General features: G+C 36.6%; 1 protein-coding gene across 2 annotated transcripts in view; it reads left to right on the top strand.

Moving 5' to 3' along the window:
- The window catches only part of ndst2b (N-deacetylase/N-sulfotransferase (heparan glucosaminyl) 2b), a 69,088-nt gene that overhangs the window by 29,267 nt on the left and 15,049 nt on the right, over positions 1-24,772 (top strand). The window lies entirely within an intron of this gene.

The raw sequence follows: 24,772 nt of genomic DNA, 5'->3' as shown, positions 1-24,772 counted from the left end.
TAGCCTATAATGTAGTCTATTAACTATGCATAAAAACCTGTCTGTTTACTTAAGTAACAGATATGGGTGTCATGCCATAACATATTTTTAGTACGACTGACTTTATATTTAATGTGAATTTAACATTGAAAGTTAATGTGAATAAAAACATTGTAAGTTAGGCTACTTATCATAATGCGCATCCTGATTTTGCTGAGTTTTGTGTTCCTAGGCCAACATATTTTGTTTACCCTGGAACAACATTTTAATCAAAAATTTTCATCCTGACCAAATCCCTACACCTAAACCTAACCTTAACCATGAGTAATCCCTAAAATCAGAGCAAATGATAGATGAATGGCACTTATGTACAAGCACCAAACTGTCTAGAGTTCAAGCACTCTCAAAAACTCCCATTAAAATCACTGAAGCTGTTTACACTGTAAGATGAATATCTTGCTTACAGATTCATACACACATCTGCACTTTGTTGTTTCTAATGAGGGAATTCGCCAGAGAGAGGTATTCAGTCAGCAGCGAGTGAAGGAAACGCAGGCATTTTAGCGATGACTCATCTGAACACCTCTGATTGGTCATTGCATTCATAAGCTCAACAGCATCGTGTGTGATTGGTTATAATGCGCAGTGCTGTAAAAACGCGTCTGTCTCTGGGTCAGCGCCAGCCAGCGAACACAGATTTGAATTTAGCAGCTGATAATATGACGTGCTGAACGATTTAATCACACTGGTGTGATGGATCAAATATAGAAAATATTATTTGGCTATTTTTTGTCTTTTGGAAGCTGCATTCAAAATACACTTGGCTCAAAAATCTGAGGGGGCACGTGAATGGGCATGACGCCTCTGATTGTTGCATAATGAGATTCACATACATACTAATTTGAAGAATTTGTATGCAGTATGTACTGTGCACAGTATTCAGTAATCTTGTATTCCAGCTTTTGACAGTGAAAGCGATATGGCTCAGTGGTTTCTGAGAGACGGCATGTCAAGCTGTTGGCTGTTTTTATAATTGCTTCATAAGACTCACTTCCAGTGCTCTTTGAAGGAATAGTTCACCCATTTTGTCATCATTTACTCGCACTCATGTCATTCCAACTTCATATTATTTTTTTCCTTCCATGAGGCAGAAAAAAGAAGACCTCTGTTTTCCATAAAGAAAGTGGATGTTTTTTTAATAGCTCCAAAATGGACAAAAGCAACAGAGAAGCATATGACTTTTGTGCTTCAAGTCTTTTGACACCATATGATAATGTGACGATTATTTAAAATTGACAAAAAAACTCATCTTATTAATTAAATTAAAAAATCATTCTGTATTTTTCCACGTCATGTGGCCAATCGCAATGCGTCAGTTAATTTTAGTTGTTTTTTTTTTTTTAGTTTTGAGAATTTAAGAGGAAGATTATCAGTTAACAACGCCTTCATTTTCAGTAAGTTCAAGGGACAGTTCACCCAAAAATTAAAATCGTTATAATTTACTCACCCAGTTGTTGCAAACCTGTATGAATTTTCTTCAAGAATGTTGGTAACCAGTTGACTGTAGCCACTGACGTTTATAATATGGGAAAAAATACTATGGAAGTCAGTGGGTGCTATCAACTGTTTGGCTACCAACTTTCTTCAAAATAACTTATTATTTTCAAAAGAATAAAGGAAGTCATACAGGTTTGGAATAACTGGAGAATTATAATTTTTGGGTGAACTATCCCTTTAATGATGATTAATAAATAATAATGTAAGGGGTCATAATGACATGAAGGTAAGTAAAAGTTTTTCATGTCTGGCTGAACTCTTACAGTACTTTTATGGAATAATCAGAGTGTGTATTTTATGAGTCTGTCTGAAGCTCTAGTCTGGCCTGATAACGAGGCATGCTTTGAATAAGGATAGATGGCAGAGACGGAGGTAAGAAAAGTTTAGAGGATGTAGTCTAGTTTTACTGCATGTTACGGCTCATTCAGGCTGACAAGCCAGTACATGTTATTTTATCTAATCTTTTCTTTTCACTGTGTCTGTTATGTTTGTGCACACACACACACACAAACACACACACGCACGCAGAACACACAAACCATCTGTTACGTTCTTTATGGGTTTTGTTTGCTTTTGCTTTATATAAGAGGTCTAATGTGTAATAATGTTTGTGTCTTTAAAATGAGGGGAAGAGAAAACCAGACAGAAACAGAGAAACGCATAGAAAGTGAAATAGAATATACATTTTTCCACTGGGCAGCTTTTTGTACTGCTATAACCAGTTTATGGTCTGACCTATAGTAATGCGTCCCTCTGCAGCTACACTATGCTGTTATGGACTTCATAATCAGATCCAGCCAGAACATTTCCCCAGATTATGTTATTGCTAGTCTAGCTGAGGTCATGCAGTGAGGGATTATGGGTAAAGAAATAATGGCCAATTGGATTCCATACACTTTTCAGCATTTCTCAGCACTGGATGTCCCTCAGGTTGCGTGCTTGGTTTCAACACTTTATATACGCTGGACCGGAGTTGAAATGGCCACCTGGGAAGCTTCCAGAAGGACTGTCGCATCTGTCAGTCTTCAGCTCTGACAGTATTTCATGTGGCAGGACGGGGAAACTGTAATCTATTCCTCTTGGAGCGCTGGTGGTGATTTGTAATGTTTCTATAATTCATTCTTTTCCCTAAAATGCAGAGTATGTGATTTTATTCAGGATGAATTATACATGCTTGGTGTTCTCCTGCTGCGTCTCAGGCTTAAAGCTGGATAAGACGAAACGATGGCTTTCTCTTTCTTTCAGCTGAACTCTGTACAATAGCTCTTTAGTCAAAAATAGAAACACGTACTCTGCATTTAAAAGACAAGCTGGGAGTGAATATCGGGTTCTGCGTTACTACTTGGCAGTTTTACATCAGTTGTCACTGTTTATTTCTGTCTTATTTATAAGAAGTGCTATTGGTGCAAATGAAGGGGCTGTCAAGATTGAGTCCTCCTTCAGTTGACACAGACAACCCAACACTTTGCGGTCCTCCCCTCCATCCTGATAATTAAAGGGAGAGTTCGCCCAAAAATGTAAATGCTGTCATCAATTACTCACGATCATATTATTCCAAACGTGTGACTTTCTTTCTTCTTTGAAACACAAAAGATGATATTTAGTTTTTTGTCCAAACTATATTGGGATCAAATGTTGTTTTAAACCCAGCTGTGCAGCTATTTGAAAGAAGTCTATTATGCTCAGAAAAGCTGCATTTATTGGATCAAAAATACAGTAAAAAAGTAATATCGTGAAATTTTGTTGCAATGCAATTTTTTTTTTCTCCTCACTTTATTTTGATTTTCTCTAACTCGGCAGGTTACACCATACAATTAAAGATAAAGAATGATAGAATGATTGATTGACATGTATATGTACTTATTTCTACACAAATAAACATTCCATCATAAAAGGGTGTTGAATAATAATATCTGTTTTCTAATTTTAATATATTTTAAAAATGTAGTTTATTCCTGTGATGGCAAAGCTGAATGTTCAGCATCATTACTCCAGTCTTCAGTGTCACGTGATCCTTCAGAAATCATTCTAATATGCTAATTTGCTGCTTAAGAAACATTTCTTATTATTATCAATGTTGAAAACAGTTGTGCTGCTTAATACTGTGTATATTTCTGGAAACTGACACATTTTCTGGATTCTTACACGAATATGCTGTATATTTAAAAACAAAAAAAAACAGCATTTATTTCCTTTGAACATTATAAACAGCTTTACTGTCACTTTAGATTAATTTAATTCATCATTGCTGAATAAAAATAGAATTTAAATGAATACATTTTAAAATAAATTAATAAATAATACATTTTAAAAAACATACTGACCACAAATATTTGGTGTATCTTAACTTTTAAACTCAAATTGTTAAATGGTTTTAATGCAAATACAGTACATATTGTGTTCTCATTTGTCTGAGTCGTGGCTTAGCGGTTTCCGTATGTGGTGCTCTTGTGAGAAGCGGGTTTGAATCTAGGTATCGCGTCGTGTCCTGCTCCAGTTCCTTCTCTACGTCCAATAAAATTCCATCTCTTCTCTACTGCCTTAGTCTATAAAAATAGCTAATAATATCAAACAGAATTCTCTGTAGTCTGTTTTTAATCACTTAATCTGAGACTTTTTTTTTTTTTAAGTCTCTCTCACAACAACACCATTTTGAAATATTACAAGTTTTAGTCCTCCTCACTGGCCTTTTTCACACATTCTCAGCTGAATATAAGGCTCTTGTGCCAGTTTGTTTTTTGTTCCATGTTTACCGATTTCTGAGGGCTATTAGATGTTTGGAGCTGTTAGTCTAACATAAAACCATTACCTCAACTAACATCGCTGCCCTGCTTGCATACAGCCTGAGGTTAACCTATGGCTAAAATCCAACTACTGTTTACAACTCTCTGTGGTCTATAAGCTAAACTTAGCCTCCACAATCCATTGATTTCACCCCTAAAAGCTTTCCAAATATTTGTAGAACTATCACAGCCGTTTTGCAGTTGTTAAGTAGAGTGAAGGCAGAGCGAGAGGTGCATATAGCCATGTATAAAACATCTCTGACTGACTTTTTTTTTCAGTATCTCCTGGTGGCAAAGGTTTGGTCACTTTGGGAACCTTGACCTGTTTCATGTTTCCCTCTGGTGGGGTTTATTAGCCGCATGTATGTTCCTTTGGTGGTACTGATGTGTTTTGTGGAAGTTGGTTGATTCACACATCACACAAACAGGTCTGTACTAAACGTCCGTTTGAGTTATAATTACTAAGATATCCAAATTTTAAGGGCTTGAGGGACATAAAAGGTCATTTGTTGCTTAGTGTATTTCTTCTTGAAGTAAGCACTTTGATCTTTAAAAAGACCACACATACAGCAACCATCTCTACTTGGTTCACTTGCTGAACGTAATCAGACTTCAAATCCAAATGGGTCAAACATCATTTAATGTATTTGAACTCATTTTTATATGCGTTTTATTTTATATATATTTATATAAATTTATTTTATGTAAATTAAATATAGAATATAAATTTATAACAAATACAGAAAACAATGTGTGAAATATTTATTTTATATATTTGAAAAATGTTTCAGTATTTTCTGTATTTATTTATTTTATATAATTTTTATTTTCATATTATATTTTTTATATAATTTTTGTATTCTATAATATATAAAACATACATGCATATTAATATATATTGAACTACTGAACTTTTGTCTCTCACAAAATAGAAATAACGTTTGACTTGCAAGAGATGCATTAACACATTAAACCACTCTGTTTGCTTGGGTTAATTATCAGCAATATGGGAGATTTATACAAACCTGGTTAGATAAATGTGTTGTGGTAGATGACCTCTGGGTTACTGGTACTAATGATTATCAGGTTTCCTGGGCTGAATGAAGTAGAGCAGAGTGAGAGTGTATTATGGGCAGAGCCCAACAGGTGAGCTAGATTTTCAAAAACCTCGGATGAAGTGGATCTGTCTCGAGAGGATCCACTTCAAAGAACACCAGCAGACTTTATTAAAGACTAATGTGCATGCATTGGCTCCAAGACGTCAACAGACAGGAAGTGATTTTGCGGTTTACCTTCAAGCTGGATTCCCCAGTAGACTTGATCATTTTCAGTTTGTTCTGGATTCGCTGAAATTCTTAAAGCAGTAGTTCAGTCAGAAATGAAAATTCTGTCATTGTTTACTCATCTTAATATTGCTCAAAACCCTTGTGAATTTCTCTCTGCTTACACAGAATGAAGAATATCTAAATTGCTGGTTTTCCATGCAGTGAAAGCATATAGTTGTGATTAGGGCTGTCACGATATTAGATTTTTCATATCACGGTTATTGTGGCCATAAGAATTCACAATATCGATATATCGCTATTTACAATATCGATATTTACTTTGCTTATTGAGTTACTGAGTTAAAGATACTGATAAACACAGGGTACAAGACTCTGGCTTTCTCTGTCTTCTTTGGAGCTCCTATGAAATAACAAGAGAGAAAATGTCAAGTTCAACAGTATGATGAATAAAATTAATGGTAACACTTTACAGTAAGATGTCATTTGTTAACAATAGTTAATGTATTAACTAACATAAACGAACAACGAACAATACATTTATTACACAATTTATTAATCTTTGTTAATAAAAATACAGTCGTTCATTGTTCATGTTAGTCCAAAGTGCATTAATGTTTACAAACACAACTTGTGATTTTTAATACTGCATTAGTATACTAATATAATTAAGTAATGTTAACTAATGAACCTTATTGTAGTGTTGCCATGTTAACATCTAAACTGATATTTAACCTGTTAACTTGTTTACCCATATTTTAAGCTTTTTAACCTATAACGTTAGTTGCGCCAGCACCACTGAAGTCATGCAGTAAGAGCGCTGCTAATTCAGTTTTAATGCATCTAGAACGGCTGCAGATGAGGCAATAAGTGCATGTCACTGCGACCAACTTACCATTTTACAGAGTTTAATATAGCAATGTGGTCGCTCAGTTTTTCAAGATCAGTTTTAATCGTGTAACTGTTAATAATAGATTTGAACAAAGAAATGAAGTGTTACTATGCACAGGCCGTATTGATTGCAAATACAAAAATAAGACGTGTAAATAAAACGCGGTACTTAAATAATAAAATAATCACCCTTTACTTAAATATATGAACACAGAAAACCTCGGTTAACAGGTTAATGTAACATCTCCCATTCTATGACTAAAAAAATAATCGCAACTTACTCTGTAACTGAACATGGCTTTTCTCGGAGTAGCTGCGTGCGCTGCGTCGTCTTGTTTGACAGGTGTCAGGGTTAATACTGCCACCTGGAGGTCAACCAGGTACTGCCGCTGGAGTATTTACATGTGGTGTTATCATGAGTCCTGTTCATTTTAAATATTGCGGTTATAGCCAATACCGTTATATCGCCACACACTAAATTAACACGATATCGATAAATGTTGCTTTGAATATCACGGTTATCGTCAATACTGGTATATCGCGACTCCCCTAGTTGTGATTCCAAGCTCTAAAAAGCATAAAAGTAGGGGTGGGAGATATAGCAAAAAATATCGTATCTCAATTTTTTCAGGGAGGATCGCAGTCATCAATTTTCATGTTTGAATTTTAAGACCATTTTACAAGTTACGGAGCAGTAAAAACTAGTAAGCCCTACAACTAATATAAATAAACTTCTCTAGCTTATTAAAGACAAGTGAACAGTCAGAATAAAAATATAACATGACAAACAATAGAACAGGTAAATACAATAGAACAAAGATACAGTGCTTTAAATTTGTCTAACTGTATTTTGGCAAGAACTGTATTAATTGAATAAAGTAATCTAATGTAAAATACACCACTGTATGAATGAAATATAAATTGATTTTAATAAAGCTACAACAGTTATTTGTGCAATATATGCAATGGACAGCTGCAGGTTTATTAGGAAGCTGTCACTTTAAGAACTAATGCATGGAACTAATATAAACATCCTATTTTTTTTCCCAACTGTTTACATTCACCTAAGACTATACCGAATGTGTTTACGTGTCAGAGAGGGCATTCTGACATATTTTTGTGTGTACAGTATATGACTCTTTACTGTAGGCATGCACCTGAAACCAAAAACATACTTTGCATGTTGCCGGATTCGGTTCTGTGTCACAGCTTATTACACTTTTAATAGCTCCTTTTATCATCAACTACATCGCGTTCTTTGCTTTCTCATTCATCCGTGGTTCTTTATCATTCTAATGTGTTAATAACTTCAAGAAGTCCTGCCAACTGAAAGATGTGTGTGTGTATATATTTACATACACATAAAAATTGAGAAAAAAAGAATTGAGAAGCTGTGGTAGAGGGCAACACTTAAATTTCAGTATATTAAGAAACTTCGATTATATTCCAGAAGTCATTAGTAACTGCTTTTATGGTACTTTTTGTCCTTGAATGGCCCTCAACACAATATGACTTGAATGTGTGGAAGGAAGCAAAAATTTACCTTTTGTGTTCCATGAAAGAAAGTAAGTCACACAGCAGTAATTAAGTAAAACTGGCAGAATTTTCTTTAAGCTATTTCTTTAAAAATGTGCAATTAGTTGGTATTAATGCGTTTGTAAAAGAAACTGCATTTTAGTGTGTAAAGCAACAGCACACAAACATGACGGATTATGCTATAGGTGTCATAACAGATGGTTGCAGCCGCCTTGCATGTTCTGTACAGAAGGAAGCTCGCACCTCAGACCAAAGGATAATGCTATGCCAGCTGCACCAGCTCGCTATAGGTTCTCCTGCTGTGAATATGGAGATGGCAGGCAGCCTTGGGCACCCCTCATTTACACACACACACCCCGTTAGATAATCTCATGGGAGAGCCGGGGCCTGTTTGATCCCATCCAACAAGGCACAGCAGGCAGGAGGTATAATCAGCCAGCTCGGCTATCCCTCCATTTCCCACCTCTCCCTCTCATCCTCCTTTCATCCCTCTTCTTTTGTCAGTGCATAGTGATGGATAGGGTGCTTGTGGCAGACTTCTAGCGATTTCTGTTTTTTTGATCAAGACTTGGCGCTGGAGATGCATCACAAACCACAGAGTGATGTTACGTGGAATGATGCCTTGATAGTCATGTTATTTCAGGAAGCTAAAAACGTCTGCAGTAGGTAAATGAAATGTTGTGTTTGTTGGATACAGCTTATTTAATGTATGCATATACTCTAATATTTTAACAGCCATTTATTCGTATGGCGTAATGGCGTAGCCCAAAATAAAATAAAAAAGATAAAGCTATGCAGATGATAAAAATAAAAATGTTTTCCACCATTTAGGTGTGTTGCAACCTTTTTATAATAATAATAATTATTATTATTATTTTTATTATTATTATTATTATTAATATCAATAATTTAGTTTTGTTAGAAAATGAATTTATTTTCATTTTTATTATAAATATAATTATTAACTATTGTTGTTATAATAAAGATAATGATTCATAAAAATGAAGATAATAAAATAAATGTTTGCAACTGTAGATATATTTGCTATATTTTTATTATCACTACTCCTGCTGCTACTACTATTTGTTTTTAATAATATTTATAAAATTTAAGAGCATTGTTACTGTTGTTGTTGTTGTTGTTATTTTGTTATTAATACTAAACTAAAATATAAATTAATGCATATTTTCTTTTATATTGTATTGTTAAAATATTTTTTGGAAGTTATTGTCAAAAATCAGAAATAATATATTATTAAATAAAATACTTTTCACTCTCTACCTTATTCATTACATTTTTCAGTCTCTTGGTCACAGAGACTTTCATATGGCTATTCTCTGAAACTTGTGAAATTTACAGCATCCTTTTAAATATTTACTGATGCCTCTTAAACAAGAAACTGGTCATTTTCAAGTCCATTTCCTCTCTCCATAACAGCCACTAATGTTCTGTCAGTGGGAGAAAGCCGGCTGAACTACAGAATGTTTTGAGTCTATCAGCCTGTCATGAATATTTCAGCGTTTCATCCAATTCTAGAATGGCCTGATAGCCTTCAGGGGAGCAGTTGTCTGCTGCTCACCATCAGAATTATGAAGTCAATGAATATCAAAAGCGATGGCTACGGAAGATGTTTTTCGGGTGAAAGTGAGGTGTAAAAGTCAAAGAAGTCATTGGGTGAGTTTTTCAAGGAATGGAAACCGTTTTGGGGTGAGCTATTCCTGGAGCAAAGCTTCAAAACAGACGTTCACACTTTGGCATATGTTCATTGACGCTTTCTGTGAAAGTTCTCAGTTAAAATGTCTCTCAAACAGTGTTATTGTTAGTGTCAGTGGTTTCAGTCTGTTCTGTACAATTCATTCATGTCACTTATCTTTTGTAAACTCTGAATAATACTTTTGAATATTTTTCCCAGGATAGCAGGCCATTTGTTTTGTCAGGTCTGATCTTGCACACATGGTATGCCTTTATCTCACAGATTACTGAACCCTAATGAAGAGAACGATAAATTCTGAAAGGGTAATTAAGGAGTGCATTCCAGATGGGTCAAGCTGATACAGTATCACTTTCCATGAAGAAAAATGTCAGATTGTGCCTTAAAGACACTGAATTCATTCAGCCGTGATGTTGAAGTGCTGTCCTGGGTTGTCATGGCGACAGACTTAACACTTGTTCCCATGACTCCAGTAATGTGTTAGCAACCTAGCGCCCATCCCCCAACCACAGAAAAATATAGATTGACTCCAATTGGTTACAATTTAGGAAATCAATCATTTCCATTTTCAAGAAGTATTCAAATATTTGGCAGTTGGGTGGTGTCATATTGGCTGAAGTGTCTGACGTCAAATGATGTGAAGTCTTCTTGTAGGTCAAACATTAGAGCATGGCGCTAGCAGTGTCAAGGTCATGGGTTTGTGGAAATGCATACATTGAAAAAAAAGTATAGCTTGAAGTCACTTTGGATAAAAGCATTTGCAAAATGCATAAATGTAAATGATAATTTCAATCTTAATCTCATGCAGTATAATCAATTGTGCAAAACGACCTAGACCAGTGCTATTTTATTATCATTGAGATATAGTTTTTATTAATATTTTGGATAAAATTTAAATTTTTATATTTTAAATTTTAATTTTAGTGAAAATTTTAGTAAGGTGTTCTGGGTCGTTGCTAGGGTGTTGCTACTGTAGGTAGTTGCCTACTGGTCTTAAAGAGCCCATTCTCAGATCTTTATTATGCTTTGGTCGCAATGTGGCTTGGGTTGGGACAAAAAAGATTGTGTAAACAAATAATTGCACAAATCGCTGAGCTGAAGATTGCGTAATAATACTTTAAGAGTCTTTTATGCCAAAAATGTCACATTATGATATTATCCATAATAGTGAAACATCCTCTCTTGGAAAGCCCCTCCTGTAGAAGTGGACCAAAGGCAGAGTGAGAGGTCCACCGTACATTCATGCCGTGTTTGGACAGGAACTGGATAAGAGTGGGAGGACAGATTTATGTGGCCTTTTACACAGTGCTCTATGTGCTTGTGTTAATAAACATCCTCGGAACACTAGTGATTGTCAGAAAGGAGGACAGAAGTGGAGAGTATTTTGTTGTTTTGTTCCAGGGGGGAAGATGCAGTTTGTCAACAGACTTCACTAGTATGTTCATTTAGAATGGAAGAGTATTACTAATACATTCATTTTGTGGGTGGATGGTACATGCAAATTTTAGTTACAAAACAAGGCCAGCAACATTCATTACCACCGTAGCTGAGAAACGGAGAAACAGACTGGCTATTCCTGGACTGACATGGGTTTGTTTGACTCAAGGGGTCAAGGTTGGTTTGTTAGCATGGTCCCATTAGCCCCTGCTGGTAAATACGGTAACTACACCGACGTATATATATGTAGTATATTATATTATATTATATTATATTATATTATATTATTATACATACATACATATTTTAGCATTATATTTATAAATGTATATAAATATATTTATACTCATAATATTATTACACTTTATTCTTCAGTGTCACATGATCTGCTCAATAGATTTGTGGAATATAATAGAAATTGAAAGTTCAAAAGAACAGTAACATTGAATTTTGATCAATGTACTGCATCCTTGCTTAAAAAAAGGGTTAATCTCTTTCAAAAAAACAAAAACAAACTTTACATAAATATGCATTTAGATTGTGTTCCTATTTCAACAATAATTTACTTATTTTTGGCAAACTCTGAGAGGAGAGAGCATTGTTTTCATTTTTACAGATAAAAAGCGGCCCTTGTCCACCTTCTTTACAGGAAGCCGTTGAGATTGTCCTAACCTCTGTGCCGTCTGCTCGCAGATTCAAGATGACAGCAGTGGGAAGAGTCTGCTCTTTGTTCTGTCATCTCTCATGTTTGCTTCAGGAAGTTGCCTGTGTCTTTTTGTCATCCGGCGCTCTGATGTGGGTATACAGAGGTGTTGAGGATGACATTTGTCAGAGGATTTATGTGAAAATGAAAGTGGTCACACAAGGTCTCTGAGGGAGTGAATGTGTCAGTGCAAACAGGTCTGCATCAGATTGTTACAGTGCTTGCAAGCAACACTGTGGAAATTCCTTAAATATTTTTATCCTCTGCAGTTTTATTTTTTGGCCTATGTAGATTTATTTATTTATTTTTAATTTTCCTTTAGCTTACATTTAATGAAATGCATTCAAAAATAACTGGCAGCAATGATGTCATTGTAATATTTGCACACCGTACGTATTGAGATCATAAAAGCACATTTGTCAGAAAACAATATTGCAATATTCAAAGCAGCATTTTCATTTGATGTTTTCAAACATAAGCTTACCTAAAATTTTAATTATATTTTTGCTGTCTTGCAAGCACTACAGTTTGCTCGAGTTAATGCAAATCTGGTTACTTCTATTCCTGCGGCACTGTCCATGAGCGGTGAAACAATTTGTTCCCAGAGCATGCATGAATGCATACAATCATGTATATATTTCTGCAGTAAGCCACTCAAGGCATACAGTGACTTTACCAAGGTAAAGGGATTTTGCTTATGAGGTAAACTCATCTAGTTGCTTTTTTCTTTTATAAAATGACTGAAAAAGCAATGTGACTAAGACGCTAATAATAGGATATGTACTGTAGACAGCAGAATGCATTAATATAAATTCAGTTGAAGTGCAGTCAGTATGAACAGAACTCACCCAATGAGAATTTAGAGCCAGAGCAGTTTATAATGTGCATGATTTATACACACATATGAACATAGCATTATTTGCTCTTTGATTCCATTAATCACAGTTATTGTTGCTCTGTACCCTGTGGTCAGAGATTTTTCCTCCTTTATCTGAAGAAATGGAATTAAATGTTGGGTTTGATCATGGGACGCATGGTTTTCTGTGAGTGGAAAAACACCTTTGGTAGATGACACATCCTTCTCCAGCTCTGTCCAGGAGCCTGGCTTTTCCTTCGTCCAGGCATTTTAATTGACAGCGTCTGGCTGTAGTCCTGTTCCACCTCTGTATGAGTCTTCCGCCCGTCCTCACGCTGCCACATTGTATAACAGGGATGTAATTAAAGCTTCTCCTTTGCAACGACAGCAAAGAACCTTTTAATTCAGCTCATCTGTCCCTTATACTACAAAGAGAGTTTTTAAAATGCTAGAAATTCCTGCAAATTCCAGTAGACATCAAGGCAAGATGTCATAAATGTCTTCAGAATGGCTGGACTCTTCAGGCAGATGATATTGAGCAGATCTCCCTGCAAGGTTGGATGTTTAAAAATACCCATAATTCTAATGTTCTTTGGTGAGTTTGCCAATTGTTTATATACTGGCCTGTCAAATTACAGATGAGTTTCACCGTTGGGTCAACAACACTGTATAATGGAGCTGCTTATTTCAGTAGCAATGCTTATATTTTGTATGCAAACATATTTCCTTGGAATACTGATGCAGTTTGTCATGAAGGTATGGATTTTGAGGCTTTTCCTGAACTTAACCCTGGGTTACCATCTTCCAATTTTGGCACCAAATGCTGTAACTGGAATTTGTTTTTGTACATTTTTAAGTGACTTAAAAACAGCCTCAAGCCGTTATTAAAAAGGACATGTGTACTCTACTCTACAAACTCTATTCCTCCAATCAGTGTTATTGACCTCATAAATATGCAAATAAGAATATTAAACTGGGGTTTACAAATGCACAGTGTGAAATCTTGAAACCTGAATATCTAGGATTAATTACTAACCCAAGGGAAAATGTGAACAGTGTGAAACAAGATAACTCGGGATTATGTTTATGCATTACATTTTTAGCATTTATTTACAGGCAGACAGGAAAGTGGGTTAGAGAGAGGGAATGCGATCAGGACGTGACGTGACCCAGACCGAGTTTGAATCTGTGAGTCTTAGCCAATAACTCCTTACAGTATATATATATTACTATATTATTCAAAAGTTTTGGGTCAGTAAGATTTCAGACTAAGTTTTAGGGGGGAAAAAAGTCTGTTATGCTCACCAAGGCTGCATTTATTTAAGTATTTACTTGAAATTGAATATTGTGTAACATTATAAATGTCTATACTGTCACTTTTGATCAGTTTAATGCATCCTTACTAAATCAAAAGAAATCTTCTTGACCCAAAACTTTGAAACGGTAGTGGACGTCCTCAGTAAGTGCACTACTTCCAAACCACAGCTATAACAGTGTAACGGTTTCAAGTGTGAAAAGCCCATTTTAGTCAATTGCTGTCCTGAATGATCTGCATTTCTCAGCTGCGTAACCCATGATAGACTGTCTGACCCTTAGATAAGCTCCAGTACCTGTCTGGCCTACCCAATTCACTCGTCGCTTTGTCTTTAAAGGAAATCAATTTCCCTTAACAGGGGCCTTGATTTCTAGAGCAGCAGAGAAAATCACCCCATGGCTGCATGATCTTCCTATATAATCCAGGCTTTTTTTGGGAAGGAAGTGAACTTTGTGAAACTCCAGAGTCGGTTTGTTTTCATGTGCCCATGGCGGTTGATTAAAATTCTCAGGATGAGGTTTAAAATGGATGCCATTAAAAGCCTTTGTAGGAGATTGATGTCTTGCTGTTGTTGGGGTGTGTTTTTTTTTTTTTTTTGCAGTCTTTTGCACTTTTATTTTAAGTGCATTCAAAGGGACGAGGAGATAGCGCTTACCACCCCTAAAGGTTTAATCACAGATAACATTTGAATTTGAATGGCTGGTGAGAGGATATCATTTCCCCTTCTCAGAGGTTCAGCTCTTAGCTTTGGGCTCTTAGAGGTGGTTCAGGGATTTTGTGGAAAGAGTCTCTGAACAATTGCACTTTGAGCGCATTTTATGCCTTTGTGCTCAAGGCTGCTCACATCGCCACTAACACTTGACATTTTGAATGTTAACCAGTTCCTGTGAAAACACTTCAGATCCGACAAAAAAAAATTGATCAGCTTATCCAAGTGTGTGTGCGGAGATTTACACAACGTCACATATTGGCATAGACTGTCATGAAACTTGTTGCACAGTTGTCTACTAAAGATGTTTCCATTGTTGTGATGATTACAGCTGAAGTAGTGTGTGAATTAAACAGACTTTTAGGGATGCTGACTGTTTTTAAAAGCCCACCCAAATGGCTCTAGTACAAAAAAGTGTGTTTGTGTCAAAAAGAGATGTTCCATTTTGGTGACTGCAATCGATTAAATTCCCAAAAGTGAATTTGTATACACAGATGGCATATTAAATGCAAGAAAAGTGTCTACTTTAATGCTTCAAAAAACCTTTGTGAAAAAAAAGTAAAAATATAGGTGAAATAATGTACCATTGTCATTCAGTGTAACAGATATATTTATATAAAAATGAAACAACATACTTGCACTGGTTTTGAAGGATAGTTGCAAAAATTTAAAATGACATTTAGAATTTTGGGACTAAAATGTGATCCTTAAATAGTCTTTTGATCTCATATATTAATTCTTGTTCTCTCTTTTATTTTTTTATTTTTGGGATACTAACGATTTTACGCTGAATGATATTTTTCCCTGTAAATCATGGTAAAAATGTATGATAGTCATTTTTTTTATTTAGAAATAATAAAATTAAACAGCACTCATTCTGACTCTCTGTGGTCATTAAAAATCCCATGGCACTTCTCGTAAAGAGTAGGGGTGTAACCCCGGTGTCCTGACCAGATTCCCTCAACTGACCCTTATCAATCATGGCCTCCTAATAATCCCCATCCACTTGATTGGCTCTATGACTCTCTCTCCTGTCCACCTGTAGCTGGTGTGTGGTGAGCGCACTGGCGCCGTTGTCCTGTGGCTGCCGTCGCATCATCCAAGTGGATGCTGCACACTGGTGGTGGTTGAGGAGAGACCCCCCTACATGATTGTAAAGCGTTTGGGTGTACAGCAATACACAAAGCGCTATATAAATGCATCATTCTTCATTCATTCATTCATTCTCATTTATGAAAAAATAAAATAAAAATAAAGCCGTAAACCACTTTTTCGTCTTTGACCCATATAATCTGAAGAGTATCATTTAAGAGAGCAACTGATTGGACGAAAAATTAATGTTGTGCAGGATGAGTCATCCATTTTTGGTCCATTGTCTCGAAAGAGAGAGACTATAAATTTAAAATGCATAGCTATATGAGGTCTAAAACACTAACTCTTTCTGTTTCCATGATTACCACCTCAGGCCAACGCCACCTCTACCTCTGTCCGCCAATGTCTGTCTGACTAATCTTTACTTGACTAACTTGTGGTTACTGAAACTTTTGAAAACCGTGTTGACACACACAATAAACGAGATAAGATTCCTTCCAACCTTCTGTTTTGACTCCCTTTTTGGGGGATGGTGTTAAAGCCTTAATTAAGGGGATCAAACATTAATCCCCCTCATAATTCGTACCCTTCTCTGAAGAGATTTACAAGTAGCTGTAAATCTTTGATTTACAATGCAAATTTACTAGCGGTCCATCTGTGCTTTTTCTTTTTTAATATGTCTGTTGCCATAGAGGATTTATGAACTGTGTACTTTAATTTCCTTTTTTTTTCCTTTCAGCAAGTTTGGCCAGCTTCTTTTGTCCTTCAGCAGTGTTCATGGCATTTGACCACAGAAAATTACTTTTCTATTTGCATTTTTTTCTCTTGTTATGTGACATTCATAAATTCGTCATTCAAAAACTCATCAAGAATACGTGGCCTGACATCATTCAAGACAGAAAAACAATTATGTCGTTCTCTGTTGCAAATCCTTTTTTCCCCATTTAAAAAAAAAAATGAATTAATTTTCTTCCTTTAAAATGTAAAACCTTCGTTTAGGTTGTTATTTATAACAAATGTCATGCATTGCAAGTTTAATATTTCATATTTGATCATCACACTGGTAATCAGCATGGGACTTTTTCACGCAGTTGGAGATATTATCTAATCTTAGACATACAGTGCATGCACATACAGAGCTGCTAATCTTGTTCTACTGCAGAATCATGTTAAACGTGATTTATTTTCCCCTTGTTATCTGTCTTTTCTCTAGTTCTGTTCCAGAACCTTGAGCTGTCTCCATACCTAGTGCCTGCTGTACATAAGCAGCATCATGGAACCTGATATAATTGGCTGATTTAAAACACCCTGCATAGGCAGCGACTCTAAGTCACTCATATTTCAAATAACACCACTAGGGAAGAGCATGCAAGATTCATCCAACCCTTAAAGTCCCAGAGTTTGACGTTAGCAATCACAATCAGGCAATATTTTTCAATGTAGCAGGCATATTCTGCTTATGCTGTCTCTAGTGATTCTGTAAGCACAAAATACATATAATACGTAGACATTTTGGGTGAAATAGTGCATTTTGATAATATTAAACTACTGTTAGTGATGCTGAATAACATATTTCACAATTGGAATGCATTCTGGATTGGCTTTTTTTGTGAAGGATTCATGCAATACTGCATTTTTGCCCGAAGAAAGTATTTTAGAAAATATCATAATTATGCTGTCTACCAGAGTTGTTAATTGAAATAAGACACACATATTAGGTGAAATATTTATATTTTATATTTTAATATGTAATTAAACCTAAGTAAAACTTAAACTGAAATAAAAATTATTAAAACTATTTAGAAATATTACAAATATAATACAATACAGTACAATAAAAAATAAATCATCATTTTTGTACAATAATAAAATGACAAAAAATTAATTGAATTTTTTTTTTTCAATATTAATAAACTATTTTAAAAAATACTAAAATTACGTGGCCACCTACTGTAAAATGTCTACTTGGGCATCTCGCTAAGTTTTGGATCATTTTTGGAGCACTGGAGCTTTCCTCTTTTTCACATTCTTTTTCCCTCTTCTTTCTTTTTTCCCCTCTTGCTTTCTCTTAATCATTAAACCTGATTATACAGGGTCAATGGCTTGAATTGATTGACTGCTGATTTCTATCAACTCCCCCTGGCTGTGAGATGGACACGTTGCGCTATAAATCAGAAAAGTCAAGCCATTCTAGCTAATAGAATATCCTAACTCAGACTCAGCTGTAAAAGGATTACAGTTCTTCATCTGTCCCCTCCTAAGAGCCAAAAGGCCGTTACCGTTCAACCTCAGAGAAATCCAACTCTTAATACAATATCCCGGAGATGGAGGGCGCAGAGGAGGGGCGGAGTGATTGATCCATCACCATGGAGATTTTGTAAAGGAGGAAGGGAAGCTAAAAGCAAGAAGATTGAAATTGATTTTAGTTCTTAATGCTGCGCTGAGCTTGATTTATATTCCTCTGATGGAATGATTACCTGCTACGCTTGTCTTTTGTTTGTCTGAATTAATGTGTTTATGAGGGACTGTTGAGAGGAGGGGAGAGATACTGTCAGTTGCTCCATCAGTGAATGGGGGCTGACAGCTCTAATAGCTGTTTGTGTTTTTGTGTCTGTCTGAGGGAGTGTTCTCCAAAATGGATTTGACAGCCGTTAAGGGTGTGTACGCTACTCTGGTCATCTCTTATTTGACTGACAGCTGTATCAGGACGGGGAGGTAGACATGGGTGGGGTGAATCGTTGCAGGCATTGACTCCTGTGTAGGTTCCACTGAAATATTCGTGACCTTGTGGCTACGTCTCCACCGCAGGCTTGTTCTGGCACAGGCAGCTACTGAAAGACCCCGGGGAAGATGCCCTCCATCATGCCTGAGCTAGTATTGATTTGGATGCAATGTCTCACACAAATATGAAATGGTGTTCTATTCCCTGCACAGTTAGACAGGATGAGTCGTATTCGGGAATCTGGCCATGTGGAAACTGAAGTCTTCCTGAGCACGATGTGCCGTGTGATTGTGTCCATTAAGGATGCTGGAATACACTCATTTTGGTTTATATTGAATAAGAATACCAGGTTTTCTATGGTGTTGATGAAAGAGGTGCATTCGGCACTCAAGTACAGCAGTCAAGTCAGTCCGGTTTTGAATATGCAGGCAAACCAGCTGTGACAAAAATATTTCTGCGTTTCCAGGAAGAAAGATCTCCAGGAAGATGATTAGAAAGATAGTCTACAGTAATATTACATTTTACTGTATTAAATATTGTGAAATATTACAATTTATATTACAATTTAACACCAGTTTTCTATTTTAATATATTTTAAAATGTAATTTATTCCTGTGATGCAAAGTTTCAAACTCCAGTATTCAGTGTCACATGATTCTTCAGAAATCATTCTAACATGCTGATTTGCTGCTTAAAGGGATACTCCACCCTTACAAAATGCAAATTTGGTCATTAATCACTTGCCCCCATGTTGTTCCAAACCTGTAAAAGCTTTGTTCGTCCTTGGAACACAATTTAAGATATTTTGGATGAAAACCGGGAGGCTTGTGACTGTCAAGTAATTACCACTGTCAAGGCACAGAAAAGTTTAAAAAACATTGTCAAAATAGTCCATCTGCCATACATACAGTACATACATACATACATACAGGGCCATCCTTTGGGCGGTGCAACTGGTACGGTCGCACCGGGCCCCGTGCTGTGAGGGGGCCCCGTGGCAAACAGACCGTCACTTTACTGTCACTTTTGTTCAATTTAATGCATTCTTGCTAAATAGAAAAAAAAAACATTAATTGCACTGACCCCAAACCTTTGAACAGTAATGTATATAACTTTTTGTATATTTTATATTTATATATTTTATGACAATTCTAGTGAGTTTTATTAATTCACACACCAGGACCGGGCCCCAGTTCATAACCCATAAATACCATAATTTCATATACTTTAATTTATAGCGTTCATAAAAAAATTAAGTTTTTCTTTTATCCACCACTAACTTCTCATTAAAAATTCTCATCTCAAAACTGCTATTGTTAAATCAAGTAACTGAGGTTGTTATGCTTGTATTTTTCAGATGTCAGAGTTAGGTTTTACTTCACAGTGTCTTTAAGAGCCTGATAAATGACCTCAGGGTAAGCAGAGCACCATTCCAATGTTATGTTAAATGTGGTACAACTACAAATACAGTATGTACATGCCAGCTTTGATATTCCCTCTATGGACATGCTGACACATGTCCTTTCCTGAAAAACCCAAACATGCACACTCTCCTCTACATCCCTTCACTTACTTCCACTCTTTCTCCATCAATTATTTTCACCTTCTCTCAGCTCTCTGCAGCTCATCATTTCAAAAAGAAGCCCTTCATCATGTTGAGAGTGTGTATGTGGGTGAATTGCCAGTATAAGGCAGCATTAGCTTGGGCCCAGATGAAAACACACTCTTGACAGGGGATTGGTGAATATCGGCTCTTGAGGTGCTGGCAGATGTTTTTTTACGTGGCGGTCAGATTACTGTGTGTGTGTGAAGAAAATCTGACTAAGCCTGGTCGACTCCTGCAAAAGCCAGGTTAATGTCAACATCAAAGGCATTCGCAAACCATATTTCAGGGTGAAACCGGAAATCCTCAAAAAGAAAAAAATTTACTTCAAATACATTTTACTCTTTATTTACCCACGTCTGTCTCTTTCATGCACTGCTACACTCTCATTCCGTCTGGTGGGCACATTTATCTTTTATATGAAGTTATCTACATACTGCTGTTTCTCATAAACACCTCACAACAGTTATCTTATTGTAGATTACCTTATTCTGCTTCCTCACTTTCACATTAACACATTATCTCTTGCTAAATCTTTTCCTTTCTCACACTTTTGGAAGTCTTGTGATGAATAACCTAACCAATGGAGACCTATTTAACTCTAATATTCCACTGTTAAATATTTATCAGTAGTTAATGAGAGCAGTTATCTTGGCTTTTTATAAGATAGAGAGATGGAAGATTAAACTTCATCCTTGTTCTGTAACATTTGCCATCTGCTCTTTTTTCCTGCTCTTGTCCGTCATACCTGCTTAACAGTGTATTTTTTATTTTTTTTTTTCTTCAAAGGAAATGTGCTGCCATGCATCCTTCTAATTCAACAGACCCATTTTTCTAAATGGCTGTTTGTGTTTTTATTTAGGGTCTGGGAAGTATGGAGCCAGCAGAATCTCTTTAAAATGGCTTTTTATCTCTTTTAGTGATTGTGTGCCTCCAGTTAATGCATGTAGTTTATTGGTTATCACGTGAAACAATACATTTAGCTATGGAACTCACATGTTTTACCCATCTTTCTTCTTATTTTTTGTCCTCTTGCTAAGTTATGAATAAAAATGGGGGGAAAAAAACAGAATAAAAAAATCCTGCATGTAGTTGTAATAGTCTACATTAATAATACAAAAATGTACTGTCCAATTTTTTTTTATATAAAACTATAGATATATATTTTCTTATTTTAAAAGATAATGCATAATATATTTACAATGGTTTTAGTGGAGGCATAGTACTAGTTAACTGAATATGAATAAATATATGAATAAAAGATAGATTATTTCTATTCTTAATTTATTTATATATATATATATATATAATATTAGTGCTGTCAAACGATTAATCGCATCGAAAATAAGTTTTGTTTGCATAATGTGTGTTCTGTATATGTAAATACACACACATACAGTATATATTTTGAAACTATTTACATGTCTGTATTGTGACGGATCGGTGGCCCTTCCCCTTATCATCATCACCACCCCGTCCCTTATTCGCCACCCTTCACCAGGCTCCCGACTGGAGTGGGTGGATGAGAGGAGGGGCGTGGGATCAACGCGGGCTGGCGGCGTGTGATGAGGCACAGCTGGACTGAATGAAGCCTCATCACCGCCGCTGTTAAATGCCCAGCGCCTCTCCTCGAGACCGGTCTCTTCCCCGTGCATGCACGCTGGTGTCCTCGTGGGTCCAGGAAGGGTGCGTGAGGGACATCGCGCCACCGGAGATGTGAGCTGCAGAACCCGCGGTCCGGGAGAACGCCGCACCCGTATTATGGCCGTCGGGCCAGGATGCCGGGCCGATCAAGTACCGCCAAAGGCCGAGGAAGAAGAGGAAGAGCCGCCGCCCCTCGTAAACCGGACCAGAGCGGGAGCGCGTGCGGCCACCGGACTCCGCCCCTTCCCTGGACCCTTCCCCTTTTGAACACTGCCCTCCTTCACGAGCCCCGCAGCACAACGAGGACACCAGATCCCCCCTGTTTTGTTGGACACTTCTTCCCCTGGACACTTTATTTTATCAATTTTGTTTAATAAAAGCCTCTCCGAGGCCTGACGCCACACCCACTGTGTCTGTCGTTGGCTCCTCCCGTCACAGTATTTATATTCATATAACTTATATTAGAAATAAATATATTTAATATAAACACAACCTATTTGTGTGTGTTTATATATACATAATAAATATACCCGGCACACATACCTATATTGTGTAAGCAAAAACATTTATTTTGGATGTGATTAATCGTTTGACAGCGCTTTATATATATATATATATATAAAAAATTCAATTAGCTAAATTGTATTACATAAGAGTATGTTATATGTAATTTTATTAAAGCAAAATGCCTTCTAGCCTTTCCTTAGCTCAAACAGTGGAGGGATGGTATTAGTAATGCCAAGGTAATCATTTTAATTCCCTGAGAAAGCAAGAACTGCTACAATATGTTCCTTGAATGCAATGTAAATCACTTTCTGCCAAATGCATAAATGTAAATGCAAAAAAATATCCACAGTATAGTGTAGTCTTTGTTTTTTCTTGCAGTGTAGCCTGTAACCTTATTTCTAATATGCCTCAAGCTTTTATGAATGGCTTTTCTTCATCAGTTAAGTGACTCGTCTCATTAATACTCCGACGCAATTGTATGAATCACAGCTCTAGCAGCTCCTGCTGAATTCATTGTCCTTATGTTACCTGGGGATCATGTATCAGCCAGAGGGCATGTGACACTTTGTCTTTATATAAAGCCAGTAAGACATTCCACAGAGCCATTGGTTTCCAGTAGTCATAAAGAACAGTGTCCCATAGAGCTGTTCTCCTGTTGGCCAGACACACTGGCAGAGCAGAAACCCTATTGGCCAGGGTAGTGATTTCATAGAGGAAAGAAAGAAACCGTAAGTCAACACTTAAGTCAAACGGAATATGCGTGCCGAATCATTCAAAGTGTTTCCGAGTGCTGTGGCAAGAGAGTGTGCTAAGGACTCTTGCAGAATGTCATCTGCTTATGTGTGTCGTGATGCTGGTGGCCCTCAGGCACCCCTCGGGCCGAACTGATTCTGCCCTTCTGCGTTAGACTCTGTAGAGCTGCACTACAAAGCTCTCGCTCCACACTGTGGTCACAGGCTGCACTGCTTCTGTTCAAATCATCTCCAAAAGCCTCTTTGACTAGACTCTGTGCAACAAAAGCTTACATAAGTAAAGAAACATCCTCAGATAAGGCATCAGTATTGTGGTGCATTTTATTGCCATCATATTCAGCTAAATTCTGTATCAAAGTTATTCTTGGCAACTGGAAAGATCCATTTACATGCTATAATGTAATATAAAACTGCTAAGTCAGCTTATGTTTTATCTCTGAAATTCTTCATGCTCAGCCATTCTGAGATTAATCATTGAAACTGGATCTCTGGTGCAGAAACAGCTTCACGTCCAAAGCTTTTTCTGCACTTCTTAACTAATAAAGGCATTGAGAAAATTTTAAGCAATTACTTAATGGAAGCTTAATGCAGTGTCAAACTTAATGATTTTTCACTGTGCCTCTTGAATACAGGCGCCCTAAAATTACATTTCATGTGTTTTTAGTTTATTCGAATGAAGGTAATGCTAGCAAAGGTTAATATTGCAGCATTAAAGGTGATAATGCCAGTGGCAGAGTGACTTGTTTGGGTTGTCGCTTGGCCTACTTAGCTAGAACTCCCATTTCTCATGGCATCAGGTTTCTCTACAGGTGCAATTTGGATTGACCAAATGTAATCACATGATATTAAGGACACCACTTAGCTTATGGTAAACAGACCATGTCCCATACTAACATTTCACACTTGATGCCCTCTTCCTTTGTATACATATACACTAGCACTCTCATACATTTCCAGTTACACCTGAAAGCCTATATCGAGGGAGCATGACTAAGGGATGGCATGGGGTGGAGTTATTTTGGGATCCCTGGGAAAAGGTCTCATGTAGACGGTAAGGGAGATTTGATGATGGGTACATTGAGTGTTAATGGAGCAGGGGTGTGTTTTTGTGAGTACGTGTATGAGTGTGTGTGTCATCTAATGGAAAAATCAGCAGATGGCTTGTCTACATTACTCTCTCTGTGGAGATACTGTGTGGCCCCTTCTTTTCTATGTTGGCCCCTGGGATGGGGAGAGGCTGGAATTTCGACCTGGAGTTTCAGAGTTTAGAATAGTGCATGGTAGAGTTCAGATAGCAACACGACTCCATTCCGAAATTCCCACGTTTACTTTGTGATTCTTTATGTGAGTGTTTATGTACTGGGTGGATTACCTTTTTATGCTATCCTCATGAGTACGTACCTAGAGCTTATCCAGAGTCTAGGCGTTGTAAAAATGTCTCGTCTTAATATCATTAAAGGATTAGCTTACCCAAAAAATAAGTGTTTACGTAAATATCTTAACCTTATGCCTAATAATCCGACAGTTTGTAAGGTCATACATGGATTAAATGCATTTTAATCAGTGCTGTTTTATCAGGTTAAAGTTGTAAACCATGCATTTTTACATCAATTTCGCTGTGTATGTAGACTCCTAAACTAGTATGTAGCTTTTAAAATAAGTGGACTTTTTATGGTTCTAAGCCGATTCTTG

Source organism: Onychostoma macrolepis, chromosome 12 (assembly GCF_012432095.1).
Source record: "Onychostoma macrolepis isolate SWU-2019 chromosome 12, ASM1243209v1, whole genome shotgun sequence".
NCBI lineage: Eukaryota > Metazoa > Chordata > Actinopteri > Cypriniformes > Cyprinidae > Onychostoma > Onychostoma macrolepis.
Note: the sequence above shows the minus strand (reverse complement) of the source record. Positions and strands in the feature narration are given on the sequence as shown.